General features: G+C 40.0%; 1 long non-coding RNA gene across 2 annotated transcripts in view; it reads right to left on the bottom strand.

Annotated features, from left to right (window-relative positions):
• LOC148222651 (uncharacterized) overlaps window positions 1-21,890 on the bottom strand; it is a 65,358-nt gene that overhangs the window by 7,416 nt on the left and 36,052 nt on the right. The window contains exon 2 of one of the 2 annotated variants that reach the window (XR_015805727.1): window positions 895-1,405. This is a non-coding gene — a long non-coding RNA (uncharacterized LOC148222651). The remainder of the gene's footprint in view (window positions 1-894; window positions 1,406-21,890) is intronic. The other variant, XR_015805728.1, reaches the window with a different exon arrangement.

Genomic DNA, 21,890 nt, shown 5'->3' with positions numbered 1-21,890 from the left:
ATTCTGCAAATGGGAATAGAAAACTCTTTCATGCAGAAATATTTTTCTTTTTTTTCCCTGCAAGTTTAAGGATAAAAATGGGTCTGGGACTTGAAAGCCTAGATATTTAATTTCTTTAATGCCATTTTAATTACAAAACTAACTTGAACAATAAATGTATATATACAGTGGAGAGAGGCAGCCACCTCTCTGTATGCCATAGCCAACATTATAGGCTTACTCCAGATGTTGGGGATTTTTTCATGGAGGCTGGAGAGGGAAGTTAATGAATGTTTCTGGTCTTTGTACTGAATCCAGAGCATGCTCAAGGCATAGACAAAGTAGGTAATGGTTATCCTCTACTCTGCTTTGGACACAGGAGAAAGGAACTGGATCCTTGAGCCTGAAAAGCCATTCCGTGGATGCAGCCCTGTGCTCGTCCTCTTCCTGCCAGGCCAAAAGAAGCTGAAGCCTTGCAGCCCCCTGGCTGGCAGAGAGGTCGAGCAGAAATGCCCCCTCCATCCCACAGTCTGGTTGCCCTCACCCTCCCAGCCCAAGGCACACAGAGCCCATGCAGGGGCTGCAGTGCAGTGCTGGGACAGCCCCACCATGGAGGGAATGCAATGAGGGAGGATGTTGGTTAGGCTGTTAGGTCTCTCCTCCCTCCTCAAGCCTAACTGGCTCCTCTGACTTCCCTGTTCCCACTCTGCAGTCCCAAATCTGTCTTCACTCTGTCCTTTCCCTCTGCTGCCCACCTGTCCCAGCCCAGTGCCACCCTCATGCTCATGCCTCTGGTGGCAGACACAGCCCACGACCCCTTCCCTTTAGGGGCTGGGCTGCTGTTCATACATTAAACCTACAAGTGTGAATCTCCTTTGAAGCAGGTCCATCATGCTATTTTCAGACCACACTCACCATTAGGGATGCTTTTATCCAAGGAGCAGCAAATACATTGCCTTTTCCTAATATTTTGAGGAGTGAAGGAGAGTGTTTTCTCTGTGCTCAGACAAGCTGTCTGGATTCCAGCTTGAGGAGTATCTTCCAGAAACTCCCAAGATCCCTGCATGGAAAATAGACTGCAAGAGTCAAACACATTCAGTTCAGCTTCAGGAACTTCTCCAAAAAGGGCTATGGCAGACATTCAGGCTGTGGCACAACTTCTGTCAAAGGGGCTGTGGCTTGCCTTGTGCCTGCACAGCCATGCACCTTCCTGGGACAAACCTCCAGAACCCTCCCCAGCGAGGGACTGCATGGGTGGAGAGGCTGTAGGAATGCTTGAGAGGTTTAATATCACAAAATAGGGACATGAGTTTCTTATTTAACTGACAGGGAGATGAAGACAATGGGCTTTGGAGGAAGGCATGTGGTGGAAGACATTCAAAGGCCTTTTACTTGTTCAGTGCTGACTGTTGGTAGCAGGGTTATCCTACAAAAAGAAAAAACGAAATTAAAAACAAAATAAGCAATCAAATCCCAAGACTCACAACTTAAGAGAATAAACATAAAAATGTTGCTGTGGGGCTTCTGACATATTCCCATCACCCCTTCCTTCTTTCCCTCTCTCCTCTCCAACACCAGTGCTCCAGTCTACACTGAGCAGGGGGTCGGAATAAGTGGGAGGATGCAGTTTAGGTGTGGGATCTCAGGATATCAAGAGGTGAAAGGGTGACACTACCTTCTGATTTGAAGAGCTAACTTGAGGAAAGCCTGTGATCACATCAGTGGGCCACATGTACCAAGTGAGTGTTGCACGTGTCAGTATATTAAACATATGTGGTTCTTATTTCCTATGTTAAAGGAATACAGTTTGCAAGCAATGGGGGGGTGTTGTTATTTCAAGTGAAAGGTAAATGTGGATTAAGGGTATTTCAAGATTCCCATGGTCTGATGACAATGAATACCTGCAAAATCCAACTTTGATTTTACAAAGTTTTCCCAACATTTAAAATGTCTGCCTCACAAATTGGTGTGGGACCTGGTTTCATTTTAAAGGCTCATGGAAACAACCAGAGCAGCAGGAACAATAACAGCACCCTTTCAGAAAAATACAGGAAATCTTTTCAGCCAGATGCACTGCAGCACTGGGGCCACCATGAAAGTCTTGCAGTTAAAGAAACCTCACAACATCTTCTAGGCAAAAAGGGGATCATCACGTCTCCTAACACTTCATCTTGCATTAGAAATAATTCTTGCTCGAGGAAGCAAAAAAGAGCCAATAAAATGTTCCAACTTCATTCCTTTATTGACTTTTTGTTGCCTTATGTTATTAATAAGAATTTACAACCTAATTTACAGTGTAAGGTTTTAGCATGGACTATGCTTGTATGCAATTTGAATTTTAGAAAACTTTGGGGCATCACAAATCTGACAAAATCTTTTAGGAATTAGTAGAATTTTGTCTGGGGCCAGATTTTGTAAAAAGGTCTCTAAACTCGACCTTTATATTTTTGTGTGAAAGGAAGTAGGATCTCCTGGGTGTCTCGTGATTGGAGTTTTGGGATATGAAAATGAGGGATTTGCATGTTGCAAACATTGCTCATGGCAGGGTGCAGGTAAAGAGCAAGGGGCCAGCCACTTTGAAACAGAATTCCTGATTTGCAGGCCCCATGAATGCACTTTTAAATGCCAATTTGATAGGTGGGAAGGCCGTAGGGAGGCTTGGGGGGATGAATATCAGAGAATAGTAACATTATCACTTTCTTACTTATGTGACAGGGAGATGAAGACAATGATCTTTGAAGCAGTGAATGTGGTGGAAGACATTCAGAAGCCTTTTTTACTTGTACACTGTTGACTATTGGTAGGGTTATTTAGAACAATAAAAACAAACAAACGAACAACAATCAAAAAAACCCAACCCAGCAGCCAAAACCTGAGGCTCCTAAATTAGAAGATACACATTAAAATGTTGGCCAGAGGCTTCTGATTTGTATATTCCCATCTCCCTCTCCCTCACTCTTTCCTCTCCAATACTAGTGCTGTATTGAGTTGGAAATGTATAAATGTTACATGTAAGATGCAGCCTTACTGTTGCATCTTTATTCAACATCAACTTCCAGATGGGAACTATTTTTCATGGTTCATAAAGCCAAATCCAGCTGCTACATTTGGACCTACATAAGGAATCCACATTTTATTGCCTTAGCAGTGCATATAAAACAATTGCTGTTGTTTCTTTAGTACTGGTGCACCTCACATTTCTCAATACATTTTAGATATTTAAAATTTTAAAACTGTATTTTATAGTTCCTCATTTAGCTGTGCACCGTAACAAGATCCTGCTTTTACAACATTTTCTAGATATCTAACATAACTGAAAGAAAAACGACCATGGACAAATGGTATTCAATATAGCAGCCATATATTCAGTTACTTACTAAGAGTGTTCAGACAATTTCCTATGTAAACCACAATGATATTAAATACTTCTGGAATCTCAGCTTTATTAAGAGACAGGAAGTGCAAACTCAGGAGTCTTTCCCCTCCCCCTCGGCTAATCTGACTCTTTGATAGTCATGTGTTAGGAATAACCATCGAGTTGCTCCTAACGAAAAATATTCCCACAGCTAAGAGATAATTAACCCTTGCAAAACCTCAAAAGAGAGAGTGGAGTCCATGTGTTCACACAGAGAGAGAGAGAGAAAGAAAAAAATCCCCATTAGGAGGAAGTTTATGCCAGCAGCAGGTCTACACAGCCCTCGCTGCCAGCTCTTCCACGCAGGCATAATTCATTTGCATTTTAGATGGTATTGTCAGAGCAGCTACAGCACGGAGAGAACGATCCAGCCTGCCAAAACGAGCCATCTTTGTGCGTGCCTCCTTCTCTCGCTCTCCGGCGCGGAGCCGCGCTCGTATCCGCGCTGGGCTCGGCAATGCCGGGCCCGCTCCGTGCCGGGCCTGGTCCGTGCCGGGCTCAGCAGTGCCGGGCCCGCTCCGTGCCGGGCCCGCTCCGTGCCGGGCTCAGCAGTGCCGGGCCCGGTCCGTGCCGGGCTCAGCAGTGCCGGGCCCGCTCCGTGCCGGGCTCAGCAGTGCCGGGCCTGGTCCGTGCGGGGCTCAGCAGTGCCGGGCCCGGTCCGTGCCGGGCTCAGCAGTGCCGGGCCCGCTCCGTGCGGGGCTCCTCTGTGCCGGGCTCTGCAGTGCCGGGCCTGGTCCGTGCCGGGCCCGGTCCGTGCCGGGCTCAGCAGTGCCGGGCTGTCCCCGCTCTCTCCGAGCAGATGTCAGGCTGCTCGCTAGAAAGCGAACAAATCCCCACCAAAAGCGCCGAGGTGGGACAGAGAGAGTTAATGCACGGCTATGACAGAGAAGCAAGTTTGCTGTGAATTGGGAAGCACAAACTATAGTAATCCCCACCCTGCTGAGTGGCTTCCCCAGAGGTCTGATACAGTGCCAAAGCCTCTTACGCATACTGAGACAAAGCTTATTTCAAGCCGAATTCAGCTCCTGAAGCCACCATACTGCTTCCTGACAGCCTCCAATTGCACTGCCTCTGTATTTGTGTTTCCTGCTGTTTATATTTACTTGTTCCCAGAGCCACAACAGCTACAAAAACAAATAGTTGCTATTTGCAGGGCTCTGTATCAACACAGGTAAAGTGCTTCACTTCCCTTTTAGTTTTACAAAGATTGTGCAAATAGGCTTTTAATACCTCAGAGAGATTAATTTGGTAATTATAAACCAGTTTAGGAACACATGCCAAACAATTGGTCATATAATCAGCATCCTTGTTTCAGAGTATTAGCGCGGCTGAGGCAAAAGGTTTTTAAACCATAAGGGCTACACAAACACTCCCTTGATTATATTGCTATTATTTCCCCATTCCACTGAGACACAAGCTTGAAATATCACTTTTTTGTTTGTCAAGTCCCTGTGGATGCTCTCCGGATCTGTGCTCCTGTCTCTTTGGCCCCAGTACAGCTATTGTGACGGAGTCTGATTTGGGTAATGGAGATCTTGTTTGATATATTTATTTAAAGAATCAGCTTAAGGAAGCCTGAGAGCCATCAATTCTCTTAATTAACTGCAGAGAAATGATTAATGCTATAAATATGGAATTGATCAGGAAAAAATTATAGTACATAGGATTTAATACGAGTTGTTCCACCAATATTTAAGACATTAAATATGATAAATCTGGTTCTGGGTAAAGTGTTCATAACTACTCAAGTTATTTATGCACCTCAGAAAATTCCCACCACAAACCACCAGGGCTGTTAGGCTTCTAACTGGAGGGCAGCAGTGCTTTTCAGGTAGAAAAAGTCGCTTTTTCAAAATAAAATACGCCTCAAGGAATAGGTCCGTTTCAGCTGTACTGCACTTCCCAAACCAAGCCAAGCAGAAAAGTTTCAAAGTATTTTATTCTGGCTTTATCTAAAACGAATATTTTCATTTCAAAACAGCTCAATTTTAAATTAATTTTGTTTCAGGCACATTGATATTGTCTTAAATAATGCAGAAATTTCATTTATCAGGCAATTTTTAAAAATACAAATTATTTTGTGGGAGGCCAGAAGATGGGCCTCCAAGCCTTTCCTTTCAGAAGCAACCACACCAAATGTTTCCCCCTGGTAAAAAAGAAGCAAAGAAAAGCAAAGAAAAATATCAGGCAGGGGGGCATTTCAATCCGTTGCTGTCCCACCAGTGCTCCTCTCTTGAAAACTGAACTGCAGTCCAGACAAGCTCCTGAACCTTAGGTCTGCTGCCACTACTGCCTTTGCACCTCTTAAAACATGTTTGCTTTTTATTTCTTGTTTGTCAATCAAAACCCAGCACGGGGGTAAGCAAAGAGAATCTCACCTGCACATCCAGCTTTTGTGATCCCCACCTTTCACCTAAAACTGCATCTGAAGAGCTCTGTGGTGTGGCAGCCCTCCCTGATGCTGCAGTCACTTTGGCATTGTGCTAAACCACTCTGCATCCCCTGTGCTGGCTGGTGTGGCACTGGGGCTGAGAGAGATGGAGAGGGGCAGGTGGAGGGAGGGGTGACACGGTGTGCCAGCCTTAAGGACTGCTGGTAGAAGTTGTTGGAGTAGTCCTCCCACCTTTCAGTGTCTTTCTTACCATTAAAAGAATTAAAAGCTGAGCCAGCAAACTCAGTGACATGGTAATGTCAGTGACTTTCATAGACATCTAGAAGATGGTACTTTTAGAGCTCAAGCATGCAGCATCAGAGACAGCAGTTTTTTGGTTGTTGGTTGGGGTTTTTTTTTCTTTTTATAATAGCTAGTCTCACAATTCTTCCTGTCCCCACTTCCCCCAGTCCCTGGAGATTGAGAGTTATGGAAATAACAACTCCTGAGACCATTTCCCAAGAACTCTGTGCCTTGGTCCTCAAGAAATGCAATGCCAGATCCACCCACATCCGACGAGCAAGACATCCTGGAGCAGTTTTAGGAGGAGATGTTAGAGAGATAGAAATGTCACTGTATTCATGTACAGAGCATGGATCCACACATGGAAGGCTAAGCTCCCTCCCCAGGGAAGCTGTGTGAACTTTGCCCAATCTTTTCCCTGCATTTGCTTTCCCCTCAGGATTAGTTACCACCCAACATGGGGTGGGAAGATCTGTCAGAGGTCATTCTCCCTCTGGACAGCATCATGGAGTTCTGTGGCTCTCAGAGCCTGTCCATGACCCACTCACCCACCACTGCAGCCTCAGCGGGGATAGGGGGGGCCACCAGAAAAGGCTCAGCTGCCTCGGGAATGGATCCACAAAGGGCTGAGTGTCTGCCTCTGCCCAGGGCTGCTACACACCTACAGCACAGGTAGAAGAGACCACAGTGGTGACCAAAAATTTCAGGGACACTGACAGCCCCCTTAAGTAGCATGAAGAAATTAGAAAATCTGAGAAATTTTTCAGTCTCATATAGGTCTTGTGATAGATCCCCTGAGAGCTTGGGGGAGGCAAATATGCTGGCTGGTGGCATGAGACACAGATGGGTTGAAAGGAGACGACTCAAGAGAGGGAAATGACTGAGCACACAAGGGAAAACAGCAGCTCACCTGAGCTCCTAGCTGGGGCACTGGATGATAGTGAATGGATGGTGTGTTACAGTGTGCCACAAGATTGATATTGCAGAGAGGACAGTTGTACAAATAAACACTCAAAATCCATCTAAATTGCACATTTAAATAGTCTGAATACAAGCACTGAAGAGAGCAGGCCTGTCTTCAGAAAACTACAGAACTAAGGCTCCCAGGGCTCCCTGACATCTCAGCAGCTAACACACTCCAAGCAGAAAGCCATCTGTTAGGGACTGCTCTCCATCCGTGCTTCCCTGTCTCTGTGACCCCACACTGTGGGAGAGGAGACGTTCAGAGAGGACAGGCAGCAGCAGTGGGGTGCCACGGAAACAGTGGCACAGCACATTCCAGTGGCCCCTGAAATCGAGGTGCTCAAGATTTCATTCTTCCATTGGATCCTCAGGCTTTTTATAATTTCAGGGATGAGACCAATTTAATTTTTATAGAGATGTGTAATCCGCCATTTCAACACGCTAATTGAAATAGGCTGACATGCAGCTATGTGCCCTACGAGCCTTCCAAAGCACATATCTTGGCACTTTCCACCAGAGGCTGAATGACATGACTGGAAACTGTACCAGATCCTCTGTGTTTACAGGCCTCTGCTTCTACATTATTATTTTGATTGCTGGCTTTACCAACAAACATCCAACAGTCAGAATCCACTTGGAGAATAGAAAGCAGAGCTGAAACAGATTTTAACAGGTCAAAAATCAACTGTACCTGTGCTATTTTTAACAGCTGTTTATTTAATCACTTTGTAAACTCCTTCAGCAGTGGAAATGCACACATTTTCCAGTGCCATCTGACCTGTTCTTTAATTATGACATTTTTAATGCCTAACCTAAATTTTTCTTTGAGTAATCTAAGTTTATATTTTCTTATCAATTCAGGGGAAAAGATGTTAATTAATTTCTTTCCTGCCTTCAGCACCTTTTTTGGGTATTTGAAGATTTTAAAGCTCCCTTTGGTACACTGTAAACAGCCCCCATCCTTCCAATTTCTCTGGTTCTGACCACTTGGCTCAGGATCCTCTCCTTTCCCTCATGTCCTTTTTGGAAAGTAAAGCCCAAAGCTTGCCAATGGTGAGGAAGGTAGAATGTATACACCTGTCTTCCAGGTCACAGTCATTAAAAAAAATCTCAGTAGTGCATTTTTCTTTTTCACAACATTGTATCATTGAAGACTTAAATGCAGGTTGAACCCCTCATAGCTTCTCTATTATTTGCTTTAGAATCAAATATTTTACCCTCCATTCTGCAGCCAAATTTGCCGCTGTATATACAGTAAGTACCTTTTGTTTTTCTCTCCACTATGAATAGCATTTTTTCTAATCACTTTTCCAATCTGGTTTCCAGTTCCACTCTCAACATAGCTGCAGTTTTTCCAGGCTCACGTTCTTTGTGGTTGTAGTGAGTACAATTGGTTCTTGCACCCAGGACACTACTGACTAATCAGTGAGCACAGATCACAGCACAGGATCCTGCTTGGTACAGATTTCCATTTGAACAGTGTCTCACTGATAACCGATCTCCAAATATATTTTTCCAACTGGGAAAATACCCATCTTTTGGAAGGTTTCATCAAAACTATGTTTTCTTAGCTTTTTTTATGAATTTATCAAAAGTTATCAAGAGAGGGAGAGGTTAAACGGAGTTTGAGGTATTTGCAATTTTTTCCTATAAGACATTTAATAATTCTTGATGAGGCCTGTGTGCATAGTGAAACAGTCTCAGAAGTCTTGCTTAAAGCCAAGTTCCCCAGTCATGTCACTGTAGAGCTGCTGAGAATATCCCCATGACTCTAAGGGACATATAAGTGTCACTGACTCATAAACACTGATTCATACTCTGACCTTGCATGGTTCCATCTCATCTTCTCTCTTACTATTACTCTTCAAACTTGAACTTTACTCTTAGAGATGTGAACTTCTTCATATCTTTCAGTATGTTTTACATCCACTTGATTAGAGCTTCACAACACAACTAGTAAAAGCATGGGTAGAGTCATAATCTTTCCTTAACATGGAGATGTATCTTTTTGCAAAGGAAGCTACCTGCCCATCTATGTGGTTAACTATAAGAAAATAATCCCATTAGGAAAATTATAAACTATAGTTCTAAGAAAGCCAACACTTGGCAACCAATTGAGCCTACATTTAAAGAGTCACAGAGATATAAACTAAAATGTATACATTGTGAAATAAATTAGAGTTCAGTAATGAATGTGAATTGTAAAATCTTGTTACTCAATGACGACATTACCATTAAAAATGTTTATTATTCACATTTCAAATACCAGCAATCTAACAGGCTTCTAAACATCTATTTTGGTTTCTAGTTTAATTATCCTTCAGCTATATAGTCATTCATTTCACAAATTAAAAAGGAAGAGTTTACATATGGGGGAAAGCTCAGTAGCATGGTAGGAGAACTTCATGGGGGGAATTTCAGGCAACCAATTTTAGTTCATTGCTCAAGCTGCCACTTCACAAAATTTCAATATGGGAGCTCGGTTTCACCTATGGTGAAACTGAGGAGCCAGCCATGAACTTCTGATCCATATGTTAGCTTAATTACTGTAGGATCACTCAGGACTGCCACCAAGGCTGAAATCCAAGCTAGGAGAACTTCCTAAAGTCACAGATGGAAAATGGAGACAAGAATTCACCTCAACTGTTTGCTGAGGACATCAACTATATACTTCTTGCTGCTTTTTCTTGGCATTTCAAGAGAAGAAAATATTCTTGCTCTTCAGAAAGAATCAATAATGCACTTTTTCCTGTTTACCAGTCTTTTGTCTTTCCCTGTTGTTTTGATCCACCCTGCCAAAATAACCTCATATGCATTTCTGGTCAAAGGCACCACCACACCTTGTCAAGTTCTGCTGTATTTTCAGAATGACACGCTTTTGTCCCAAAACTTATTTGATAGTAAGTGGTATATTGGTTATACCTTGTCAGTTTGATATGTGCTCGTGTGTGAAAAAGGGGCTCTATGAATTCACTGAAAATGAGAGCAAACAAAACTATCTACATAGAAGCTCCATGAATGGAAATAAATGTTATTTTACCTTAATTGTCCTTTAAGCCTGCTTTCATCTGTTATTTTAATTCCACTTGAGTTCTTCGGTATGTCTTGCATTCCTACACATCTCTCACATGGTTGAGAAAGCCTTCTTTGCACAGAGAGGCGCATGCCTGATATGTTCTTTCCCCCACTGGGGATCCAACAAACATATTAGTTATCTTGAATTAAAAGGAAACACTCAATAATAGTGTATACAGGCATGTGTCTGCAGCAATCCAAAGTGGCAGATGGATCTGAACTCTGAGATGCAGTTTCTCTATACATGCATGGTGCTGTGGGCCAGTGGAGCACCCCAGCTGCTGAAAGCATAAGGCACCTGTGTGAGGGCTCCCATTGCAGAGAGCAGGACAGTGCAGGAAGGGGGAAAAGAGACAAGAGATATTAAAACCATCTGAAATTAGAGGAATTAATAAATACCTGTCTATTAGCCATAGACAGTGTGGGTTTTCCAAAATCAACATTTCTCGCTTTCCTGAAAAAACTCAGAGCCCAATGAACATGAAATATCAGTAAAATAAAGGCTTCTGGGAGCTTGAAAGGGTCACAACAGAGAACCATGATAGGAGCATAAAACACATGATAGGGTCAAAGACAGAGTGAATGATGCCAAAAATGTTTTTTCTTAGCAGCAGTTTGTATTTTCAGATCTCATTTCTCCTCTTGGAGTATTTTGGTCGAGAGGGGATCTGCACGAGCGGTGCAGCGAGGATGGAAGCACCTGCCTGCTCAGGAGGGCCTGCGCCATTGCAGCAGACATCCAGAGGGAAAACAGATTTCCCTGCTCCCAGTCCAATTGTCCTACAGTCTGTGGCATTAATAGCATAAACAAACGTCTACAATAGCCCTCGCTCTTCTGCTCTGAAAGAAATAAGAAAAGACCTTTCTGAAGCTTCTAGGGAGAGAGACAAGGAGGGCAGAGCAGTTTCCCTCTCGCTCCTCTGACTGATGTCACCATTCCTGTGGCCAAAACATGTTTGTTGCTAAGCAACTATGTATATATTACACTCTTCTGCTTCCATTTGGGATTTAACATATGCATTTTCACTTTCATCTCTGATGCATACTTACATTTGTTTGCAGTGGGTGCCGGAGTGAATGGAAGCTGTCCAGTATGGGATATGCATAAGAACTGAAAGGCACACACGGTGATTTACCAATGTGCATCATTGTTTCGCAGCACAGTTCAATGGGAAACCCACTGAGTGCCATTCACCAGCAGTTGGGACAATTTTTTCATTCAGGATTGATGCTGGTTGCTGTGTAGCAGCTATTGGTTCAAGAAGTGCAGCAGTTCTCAGATGTCATGAGGAAACAGTGTGGGGATAGTCTGACTGTTAATTATTGAAGATGGTTTCTTTCTATGATGATAAAAGAGGCCCATTCTTTCACCTGAAGTTTTCTATTTTATGCATAAATCCACTTTTTTCTACACCTGTCCCAATTACTTGATAGGCAGTCTAAAAATTTTTTTAAAAAACACCTTTTTCTTTTGAATTGCATACAGATGACCCAAATCAGTAGCACCCATCACTCACATTTTTCTATTGATCAAATCTAAAAAGAAATAAAAAGAGGGTAAAGAGAAAAAAAGGTGGGATGTGAGAGTTCATTTTTATTACAAACATTCTGTAACAGAAGAAAAAAATTAGTTTTAAAAAACTGCATCCATTACTCTGTAATGAAATTAGAAGTGAATGCTATTAGTCATGTCTGTACATTTATCCACATTGTGAGGTCAATAATTAAATTAGAAGATGTGACATGGAGTTTACTAAACAAAAATCCATGCTATAACCAAAAGGGTTTGGTATTGTCTCTATTAATAAGCATTAAAGAACAAAACACTGGAGGAATTCTTGTGATCTAGATCATTTGGGTTTTGTTATGCTTTTCAGTTTAGCTTAATTTCCCATTGGAAGTTTATCTCTAAGTGTAGTCCTAGGATTATCATCACATAAGGAAAAAAAATGCTAAACTCAGTTTGCTACTGATTTTTCCTACTTCCTCCTCCTGGAAGACAGGACAGGAGAGGGAACACAGAAAAGATTCAAGGCAACCCTTACACCAGCTACAGCTGTTACAACCTCTTCTCTGAGGGAAGAGGTTTTTTCTTTCCCCTGAAGCTCATGAAAAATGAACTTATGAAAAGGAATATTATATGAAAGCTTGCCCTCTTGTATGCATTGATTCAGGGCTATGTCAGCTGGAAGAAAGACTTTGCTCTGGGTGTGCACCAGCACAATGTGTTGGGGTATGGTTGCTCTCTCCCATGACCTGCTCGTCCACAGAAGAGGGGTAATAACTCAGTGTTATTTTATGTGCTGGCCCCTTTTGCTCTGTGAATTTTCTGCACCCCAGGTCTGTGCAGAGCCTTCAGCTGGAGCACCGATGGCCAATCCATGCCATGGCAGAGTGCCTGTGACACTGCTGGATTGGACAAAGCAGGCTGCACTGCAGGCAAGAATCTGACTTGGCAGTTAAAAAACAAATTATTTTTTTAATAAAAGAGGCAATTTAAAAGCAACCAACTGCACTACACCCTTAAACCATCTTGAGTTCGGAATCAGCTGCTGTTTGAAAGTTCCCTTCATGCAGGACAGTCTGCATTTAGCACTTCCCCACTGGTCTCGGGGCCACTCAGCAGCTCTGCAGGCACCAGAACTGGTGACACACACAGGTCACCTTAAGCTGAAGCTTGCATGAGTTAAACTGTTCTTGAGAGCCACAGAAATGTCCTTGCTTGCCCCTGCCACTGTACACATACACTCTCCAAAATTTAAAATTCACAAAACAGCTGAAGGACTGGCAGCAGCTTCTAAATTTAACTTTTGATCTCTGAACATTTTGCCATCCTTTAGAAAAGAATTGCTTTCCTAATTCACACTCCTGGTGCATTTGAGTTTACCCAATATTAATAGAGAGTGTAGCTAAGAGAATGGCTTACAATGCTATGTATATGTCTGCCAAGAGGATGACTGAGACTCCTTTTATATTCCTAAATTTACTTTAAAACTTAAAAAACAAGAAGTAGCTTCAGTCCATGTTATTTTTTAGCCAACTGAATAGCATCTTAACAATTTATATTGGTATCTACAGTGGCCTGACCAGATCAAAAGAGCAGCATCTTAGGTCACAGCTGAAGCTGGGGCTATTCCAGAGGCACATCCAAAAGCACCCTTCATGCTTAGTGAACATACCCCTCTCTTCTCCAAATTAGCACATCACCTACCAATAAAATAACAGCAATATTTAGAGCACCAATAAAAGTATTATTTCTTCCATTTCAGAAGTCTTCCAGAAATGTTCAGCTGCAGAGGTGATTTTTCATTGTTTTCCCCCAGAGTCTACATTTGGGGAATATTATGAAAAGCTGAAGCTAACACAGATGCACACATTCCAGGGATTCATGTGAAGTCCTGCCACTGCAAGTCCAACTGAGGCGATGAACCTTTGTGGACCTTCCAGGAAGCTTGTGAATTTTGTTGCCAAGTTCAAACAGCTCTAAAATACATAAGGAAATGAGATCCCATGGTATTTATACAAATTCCCATGTCAGACATAAACGGCTACCTTTGTCTACTGTTCAACAAAAAAACAAACTTGCATGAATCTTTCCCAAATGGTGAAGCTGTTATACCATTATAGTGCTAAATCTGGCAAAAAGCACATGAAGTGTGTGTGCAGAGACTGCTTTGGAGGTTTTGGAAGGGTAAAGGTGGTGTGATACCGCATTTTTAAATGCATTTTATCTGCTGCTGCCATCCTTTTAATGTATATTTATATATTATTTATACACATATATTTATCTAAGAGCCAGTCAAATAAAATCAGTAATTGCATAGCACTCTAATACTTGTAACTGAAGAGATACACAGAATAGAATGGTTTTTTTGCTTCTTGTGTTTAACTTATTTTTAAAAATATCTAACAATTCATCCTGCCTTTAAGAAAATATTCATGAAGCAAAACTGGCAATAGAAAAATAATTATTTGAAAAACATTATATGAGGTGAGTTGTTGCTTCCCTACTGGATGCCACTTTAAATTGAGCTAATTTGTTTTACCAGTAGCTTAAGAAAACCCCAGCACAGCAGCATGACAATTATATCCAGGTGCAAGGACTTAATTCAACAAATTCTAGGTGGATCCTTCCAGTCAGCTCAGTGGGCCCCATCCTCAGCTGTGGCTAAGAACAGATGCCCTTGGAAAGAAAAAAAAAAAAACACAACACACAAACCCACAACTCTGCAATCACAATCCATTGAATCTTTGAACAGTGAAGTTGAAATGTGTCCAAAAAAAAATAAAAAAAGATAATTTATATTTCTATGTCCAGAGTATCAATTGAAGCATGATTGAGAAACAAGAACATCTGAAGACATAAATCTGAGAAAACAGATGCTTTTTGCACTATTGTTACATTTCAAATGTAAAAACAATAGCTGATCTACAAAATATTAGAGTGTGGTTCACCAGTTCTCTAGGATTTAGAAGAGACACCTGAAAAATCAAAGTCAAATCTAGCATTACTGATTTGGGGAACACTTTAATAAAAAAATCTAACAGCAGTGCTTGCTGTTTTAATTCTATGTCTTGACATAATAAAAGTAAAAACATCTTCAAAGGCAAGAATCCAGGGAAGAACTCCACATAAACAAGCACCACGTAGGTATAGATCATAATACAAAAAAATTAGATTTGTTAGATCTTGATCCTTTAGGAGCAAATAACTGCACAAGTATAATAATTTTCAAGCTTCATTTTTGACAGGCTACAGTAACACAGTAATGGTCTGTTCCTGGCTCAGGCAAAACATCGATTGAATTCAAACAGAAAGATACTTTTATAACACTTTGTTTACATATCATTTATTGCAATGAGTTAAGACCAGGAAACAATTTACATCTAAACCCACAGTGTCACATGCTTATTTAATTGCTGAAATACTCCCAGATGTGTACATGTTTTACTGTTTATACTGTGCACAATATACAGTTACAGTCAATTATTGTATTAGCAGGAACAACTAAAATTCATAAATGGATTTGTATCAAAAATGCTGTATATGTGTATGCATGCCTAAACGGATAAAGATGGTATTTTTCGGGAACTTGGCCTTATTTTGTTACCATTTTGTTATTGTCATCATAATTCATGTATTCCAGTTTTTGAATAATATTGCAAAAGATATTTTCTCTCCTAAAATTTTTACAATTAGGAGTTTACAAAATACATCCCAAAAATGCTGCATTTTGTGTTATTAAGAATTTCAACTTTAACTAACACTAATTAGAGGTATACCAGATGACTCTGATTAAACTAGTGGGTAGTGCTTATTCAGATTTAATGTGAGCAATCTGGACATTTTGAAAAACAGCCAAGCTGGGCTCAAATAAAAACCTGCCAAAAATCCAAACTCTGAATTCAGTCAGGCATGTAAGACTGGTTCCCATGAACATTAAAAATAAAATTAAAATCAGTTGGAAGTCTTGGTTTCCTTCAAACGAGAGAACAACCTCCCATACCCTCAAGAAATATTTCTGCCCTGTACATGCTGCCCTTTCAAAGCCACCTCTCAGCACCCCAAACAAACCAGGGAAGAAGCAGCAAAGAGAAGGTTACTGGTTTTGTCGAGTGTATCAGCTCTGACATTGCTGGATGCTGGTTTCTAGGTGAGGGTGGAGGCAAATAGGAAGAGGGCAGCTGCCAGTTGAAACACATTTTCCAGGACTGTCATCCAGAAATCGAGAGACATGCTTTTCACTAGCTTTTAATTTAAAACACACTGTACAGAGACATATCTTATTCATCTGAACCTTTGAACATCTGATGTAAGGTGAGATTTAGGAATCAAACGTAGAGGGGCTGAGTTTTCTGCTGGTGTAAGATGACATAACCACTTCAGATAATGGACTTGTGGCTGCTTATACGCACATTTGGATTTTATAGAGTCCTCCTCTCCCATAGTGTTCTCTTGGAGTGCATGTTTTCTATTTATGCTGGCACTAACTTGGAAAGAAAAATCAGAATCTAACCCACTGTGAGATAGTGTATCTTAACTAGTGCTCAAATGCAGCTAAATCCATCAGTTTGAATAAATTGAAGAACATAAAGTCTTGGGTGAAAATTCAATGGCTGTTCATCTCTTCTTTCCCACATACCTCCAAAATTCATGGTTCCAAAAATGACAACACTGAAAATTTAAGAAAAGGGCCACTTTAACACTGCCTGTTGCTGTATGGTACAAAGTACAGAACTCCTCCAGGTGAGCTTATTTTCTAAAGCTGTATTTCTTTAACCCAAGACGCTTGAAGACAGGTAAGGACACTACAGATGTTAATGCAAACCACCCTGGGCATATTAAGGTTTGCTACAGTGAAAATGTGCTTTGCAAGGCCAAAGGGTCAAATATTTAAGATGTTTAAGATGTCTATTTCCTACTGGTGAACAATCAAATTATTGCATTTCAACAAGGCTTCTAAACTACACTGTTTGAAAAAGAATCATGCTCTCAATCAGTGTAGTTTTTGAAGAATTGCCACCAGATTTTTCAAAATCTATTTTTTAAATTGCTTCCTTAAAAGGCAAGACCTTACTTTAATAAAAATTAATTTTTAAGAAACTTCGGGTGTATGTTTTATGCTTTCTTTGAATTGCAAGAACATAGAACATATTACTCTATTGGAGACTCTCCACCTTTAAACCTTCTAATTCTGTATGCAAATATCCGTTCAAAATTGAGCAGACACCGGCAGGAGATTTTTTTCATCTACATTATTTTTTATCAAGTGAAATTGCCAAAAAAGTAGTTAGGGGTTGAGATTTTCAAACTCATGCTTATATGAAATCAAATTTAAGTTCTAATTATGGTTTGAAAATTCATTTTTCAAGAACATTTAACAATATAAACTCATATCTCTAAAATAGGTTTCACCAAAAATACATATCAGCATAGGATTAGCTTTTTACTTATTCCTGTATTAGTCTGTTGAAGAAATGTTTTAGAAATAAAAACTAGTAAAAAAATTAATAAAATTAGCATATGATTAGAAGTTACTCTATATTTTTCTGATCAATTTCTAAAATAATTTTAACACTGCTAAACAGTGCAGTTTATTTTTGCTTCCAACACTGTTCCTAGTATCTATTTTAGCCTATATTCCACAATGGATGATTACATCTATAATCATTATTGGTCACTGGTCATTAATTTATTTCAGAGTACATACCTCTGTGGGCAGTAATTACTGCACAGCCTTCAAAGAGATATCATTAACAAAATGAGAAGACAGAAAATATGTTAATTACTGTAAATGTTCTACTGGTTTCTCCCTGGAAAAAACACGCCTGGAAATTAAGATCATGTGTAATTTTTTCCTAGACAATATAATGTAACTTATAAGAATGAAAAATAAAAACTGTTACAGGGCCAGGAAAGAGGATGACTTCCAGCAATTTCAAGTTTAATTTTAAAATCTTGCAAGTACTTTCATGAATCAAAATGAAAACAAATATTTCATGTACTTTCAGGAAAAAACCCTTTTCTATCAAAGTGTGGTAGAAGCAAGAATTTTTCAGTCACTATATTTATGCACAGTCCACCACCATTGGACCCACCCACCTGTAACTAATTAGTTATCTCTAACTAGTGATAGTGGGTTGGATGCTTAATAAACTTTATATGCCTTTGCAAAAGGGTTTGCTCTAGGTAGAGGCCCTTGGTAGGCTCCATAAACCAATGGCTTTCACTGGTGAAAATGCTGCTTGCCTAAACTCAGTAAAAATATTTTCCAGACCAAGTTTTCAGCAAGTGCTAAGATTTGAGAAAAGAACATTTGAATCTTCTGTGTGAAGTTTTGCTGTCCCATAGCTTGGAGTTCAGAGTTCAGTTTGCAAAAGGCTTAGAGCAAGCTAGGTGAAGGAAACAAACCAACCAATCAAGCAAAAAAACCCAATCCTAGGCTCATTACATTTCTTGACTCATTTATTCTTAAATTCAAGACCTTTCAGACAATTTTTACAGAAAAGGTAAGGAACATATTTTACTTGTTTTCCCTTAAGATACTATGATGGTTTTGCTTCACTTTTTCCTGGAACATTGTATGAATAGCATATCAGGGAAACTGATTGAAATATGAACCTTTCCCATACAAAACACATTCCCAAACAATCATCTAAACAGGCTTTTCCTGCACAAGCAATGTCCCCAGTGATCTTACCAATGATCCTACACATGATCTTATTTCATAGCTTGGTTCACAGACTTGCATGTTCATAATCCATGAGGCAAAAGGAAAATCTGCCTGTTGAAGGTGTCTGATTTGCATGGTGAGAAAGTGCTGAGAGAAAACAACATTACCAGAGGTTCACCTCAGTCTGGTCATCACCTTGACCATAAAACCTTCAGGGTTTCTCAGGAAAATTTTTATTTTTAATTTGTATGGAGAATTGGACAGGGAGATGATCTTTTACCCATGATCAAGAGCATATCAGCAGAGACAGGAAGGCAGAGGGTGACTTTGGATATGCAAGAATGCTCCAGCAAAAACTAGTCATTCTAAATTTGTATTTCTTGGACTACACAGAAACTGAATGTGTGAATGCCTGTGGAAAAGAAAGCAAACAGAAAGCCTCATGATTGCTTACATGGGTGTGCAGGATTCATCTGAACCAACATTTGCCAATGTGGTTTCTGAAGTATTTACCCAGCACTGTATGAGACACCAGAGTGAATAAACTAAAGTGAAACAATCATTTCCCATACAGCAAAAGTAAACACTCCATGGATATCTGACTAGAAAAATGTACTATGGCATGGTACAGTGTTTTGTAAGCCATTGTGACTCCCTTAATGCCCTTAACAAATTCATAAATTGGCTATTTAACAGTAACTGTGATAGATCAAAAAATTAACTTCCTACTCAGAGTCCGACTTCCCTTCAAAACTGAGCAGATTAAGCACCATCCACTGGTGTCCTCTCTGACAGCTCCACACTTGAGTGGATCATATTGACTAAACATCACAGGCTAGACAAATTCTTAGCTTTTGAAATAACTTGAGCTCAGTTTTTAAGCTCTCTGACATAGCAGTCAAAACTCCACTAACATGATTTACAGTTAAATTAAACATAAAAACATCATCATTAAAATAACTGTGATAAGGTTAAAACGTAATGCCTCATATGCTTTCTAAAGGCAGCCAAATATATAAACACTTTGGTCTGAGGTGCCAGTCAGTACAGAAACATAACTACATACAGTGTTATGCAGCATGCATGAGTTGCAGGCTTTCAATATTTAATGAAATATTCTCAATCCTCAGCTTGATTCGCTTTTTGCCACATTCACAATTATTCATGCACTTTATCTGTTGATGTTTTATTTTAAATGTAAAGCTCTAGTAATTTCTGTTCCCTTTCTAGAAGTAAGATTACAGAAGATCAGAATAAAGTGTTTTGATTTTTAGACTACTGAATGGCCAATAAAATTAATCTCTTTCAGTGAAAGCCCTAACACAACACTGTCAGTACAAAAAAATACCTATGTACTTTTCAAAAAAGAAAAAAAAAATAAATCAATTCCCCAACATGTTTTCTTCCGAAGTTTAAGCAAAATGTGAATAGAAGACATTATATTCCTATAGATTCCTGCCTCACCACCTGGTATAACATTTAGGCCTGGGGCAGTATGAACTTGATAATTCAAATACAGTCTTAATAGTCTGAAATCCTTCTAAAAATAGTTACGTGGCCCTAAAGGGGATTTATTCTCCTCTCAGGGAGGAAAAAATCCTCATACAAAAAGCAAGCACCTTAAATACACACTTAGTATCCCAAATTATGTCTTGACAAATATCTCAATACCTTGGTTTATAAATGTTCTATGCATCTGGTGAAAACATGTCTTTTCTCCAGTTATACTTTGTCAAAAAGTCCAGTCCTTTGTATATCATTATTAAGGAGGAATGACCAGATTTAGTAATAAATTGCCTCTTCCTTCCTTACCCCAGATCTCTCCCCATTTTGAATAGGTGAAGTGAAACATACTGAAATGCTCATGGATACTATCAGCTGGAAAAAGTTGTCAAAATAATAAAATACTCACTTCTTGCAAGCATTTTTCATCAAAGCATTTTGCAGGTGGTTTCATCATTCCCACTTCCTCTAATAGAGGAACCAAGATGCGGATATGATAAAGATGACAAGCTTACAGGTCTACATCAATGTACACTAGCTGAGAATCTCAAATACTCTTTAAATTTCCTAACTAAAAGCATAAGTAGGAATCATCAAATGAGAATGAGTGCTAAGACAATGTCCACGTATACAGGATTTGAGCCAAGTATCACAAAGAATATGATTGAAGTCAGGGAAGCCTGTCCTGGGGAATGCAAAGACAGGAAGAGAGAGCATCTTCCATGGGGCTCTTTTTATGAGTGATGAAGATGAGTCCTGGTTCTGATCTACCCTCAGCATGAGGAATACAGATGACAGCTTGCTACTACTCCCTCAAAAGCAGTCAGATGTTTTCTGCCCTCTCCAGTAGTGCCCAGCTTATTGGAAGGACATTCTAAAATCTCTATGTTTTGCAGGTCTCTTCAGATTTCCAAAGCCAAGCATCAAACCTTTCAGCAGCAGTTATCGTCACAGCAACTCTTAAGGGCCCCACACAATGAGGCACTGCTTTAGTGTGCTGCATTTTTATACTCTTGTCTGTGCTTTGGAACACTAGGAAAATACCTGAAAAATTATCCTGAGTCTGTTTCCTTCCTGGTGAAATCAAGAGGTGTTACATCATCTTTCACCATTTCTTAGTATATAAATTCCCTTTCAAGTTCCTTCAATGGCTTCCCCTTCACCTTTTGTATCATATTCTAGTATTTCATCTTTACTTCAAGGCACCACACTCTACCAGTCCTTCCTGTGTGTCAGCTCTCCTTTCCTCATAGTAAACCTCCTGCTGGCTCTGCTCTTCTCATACCACTCTTCCTAATGCTTCTTCATAACCTTCTCTCATGATTTTTCTTAAATGCTGCCACTTTTACACAGAAAATCCATTCCAGCTCCTGAGCACCAACTACTCTTTTCCACTGAATTCTTTCTATACAGTACTTCTTTTCCAAACTTATAAAAAGGATTAAATGTATACTGCAGAAATATATTTGGGGTTTTTTTCTGTTTGTGAAAACTAGGTTTGATATACAGTGTAAGACAATCATGGAAACTACAGAACTCACAAAATGTGCTGAAAATTAAAGATAATTAATATCAAGATAATACTTCAGGAAGAAGAAACCAATAACTGAGAAAAGAACCCAATAATCTGCATTACTAATATGCAGATTAAGGTAAAATAATATTTGTTGGGGAAAACAGTGCTTACTCTATGTCTAAAAAGGCATTGGTTTGAGGTAGTCAACATCACTTGGAGAGGAAGTCTTGGGGTTATGATAGTACCATGAAAATATCACTCAGGTACTTGGTTACACTAAGGTCATTCACACATTCCCACATAAGGAACAGAAAACAAAAATAATCTATTCTTTCATTGTACAAATCCATGCCTCTCCTACTTTTTGTAAACTGTGGTTAATTATAAGACCTCCACCTGGAAAAACATCTTAGAACTGGAAAATATGCAGAGAAGAGCAATAAAGGTGAATGGTTTCTATACAAGGGATGGCTCAGTCAGCTAAGACTTTTCATCCTGGAAAAGAGATGGCTTAGGGGAAAAATTATTGGAGGTCCACAACAACCATGAGACACAGATGAATTGCTTTTTCCTTTTTTCAGTTCAGGACAT

The sequence above is a fragment of the Sturnus vulgaris genome, chromosome 10, assembly GCF_052056855.1.
Source record: "Sturnus vulgaris isolate bStuVul1 chromosome 10, bStuVul1.hap1, whole genome shotgun sequence".
Taxonomy (NCBI): domain Eukaryota; kingdom Metazoa; phylum Chordata; class Aves; order Passeriformes; family Sturnidae; genus Sturnus; species Sturnus vulgaris.
The sequence above is the reverse complement of the archived record's forward strand: the minus strand, read 5'-3'. Positions and strand labels throughout refer to the sequence as shown.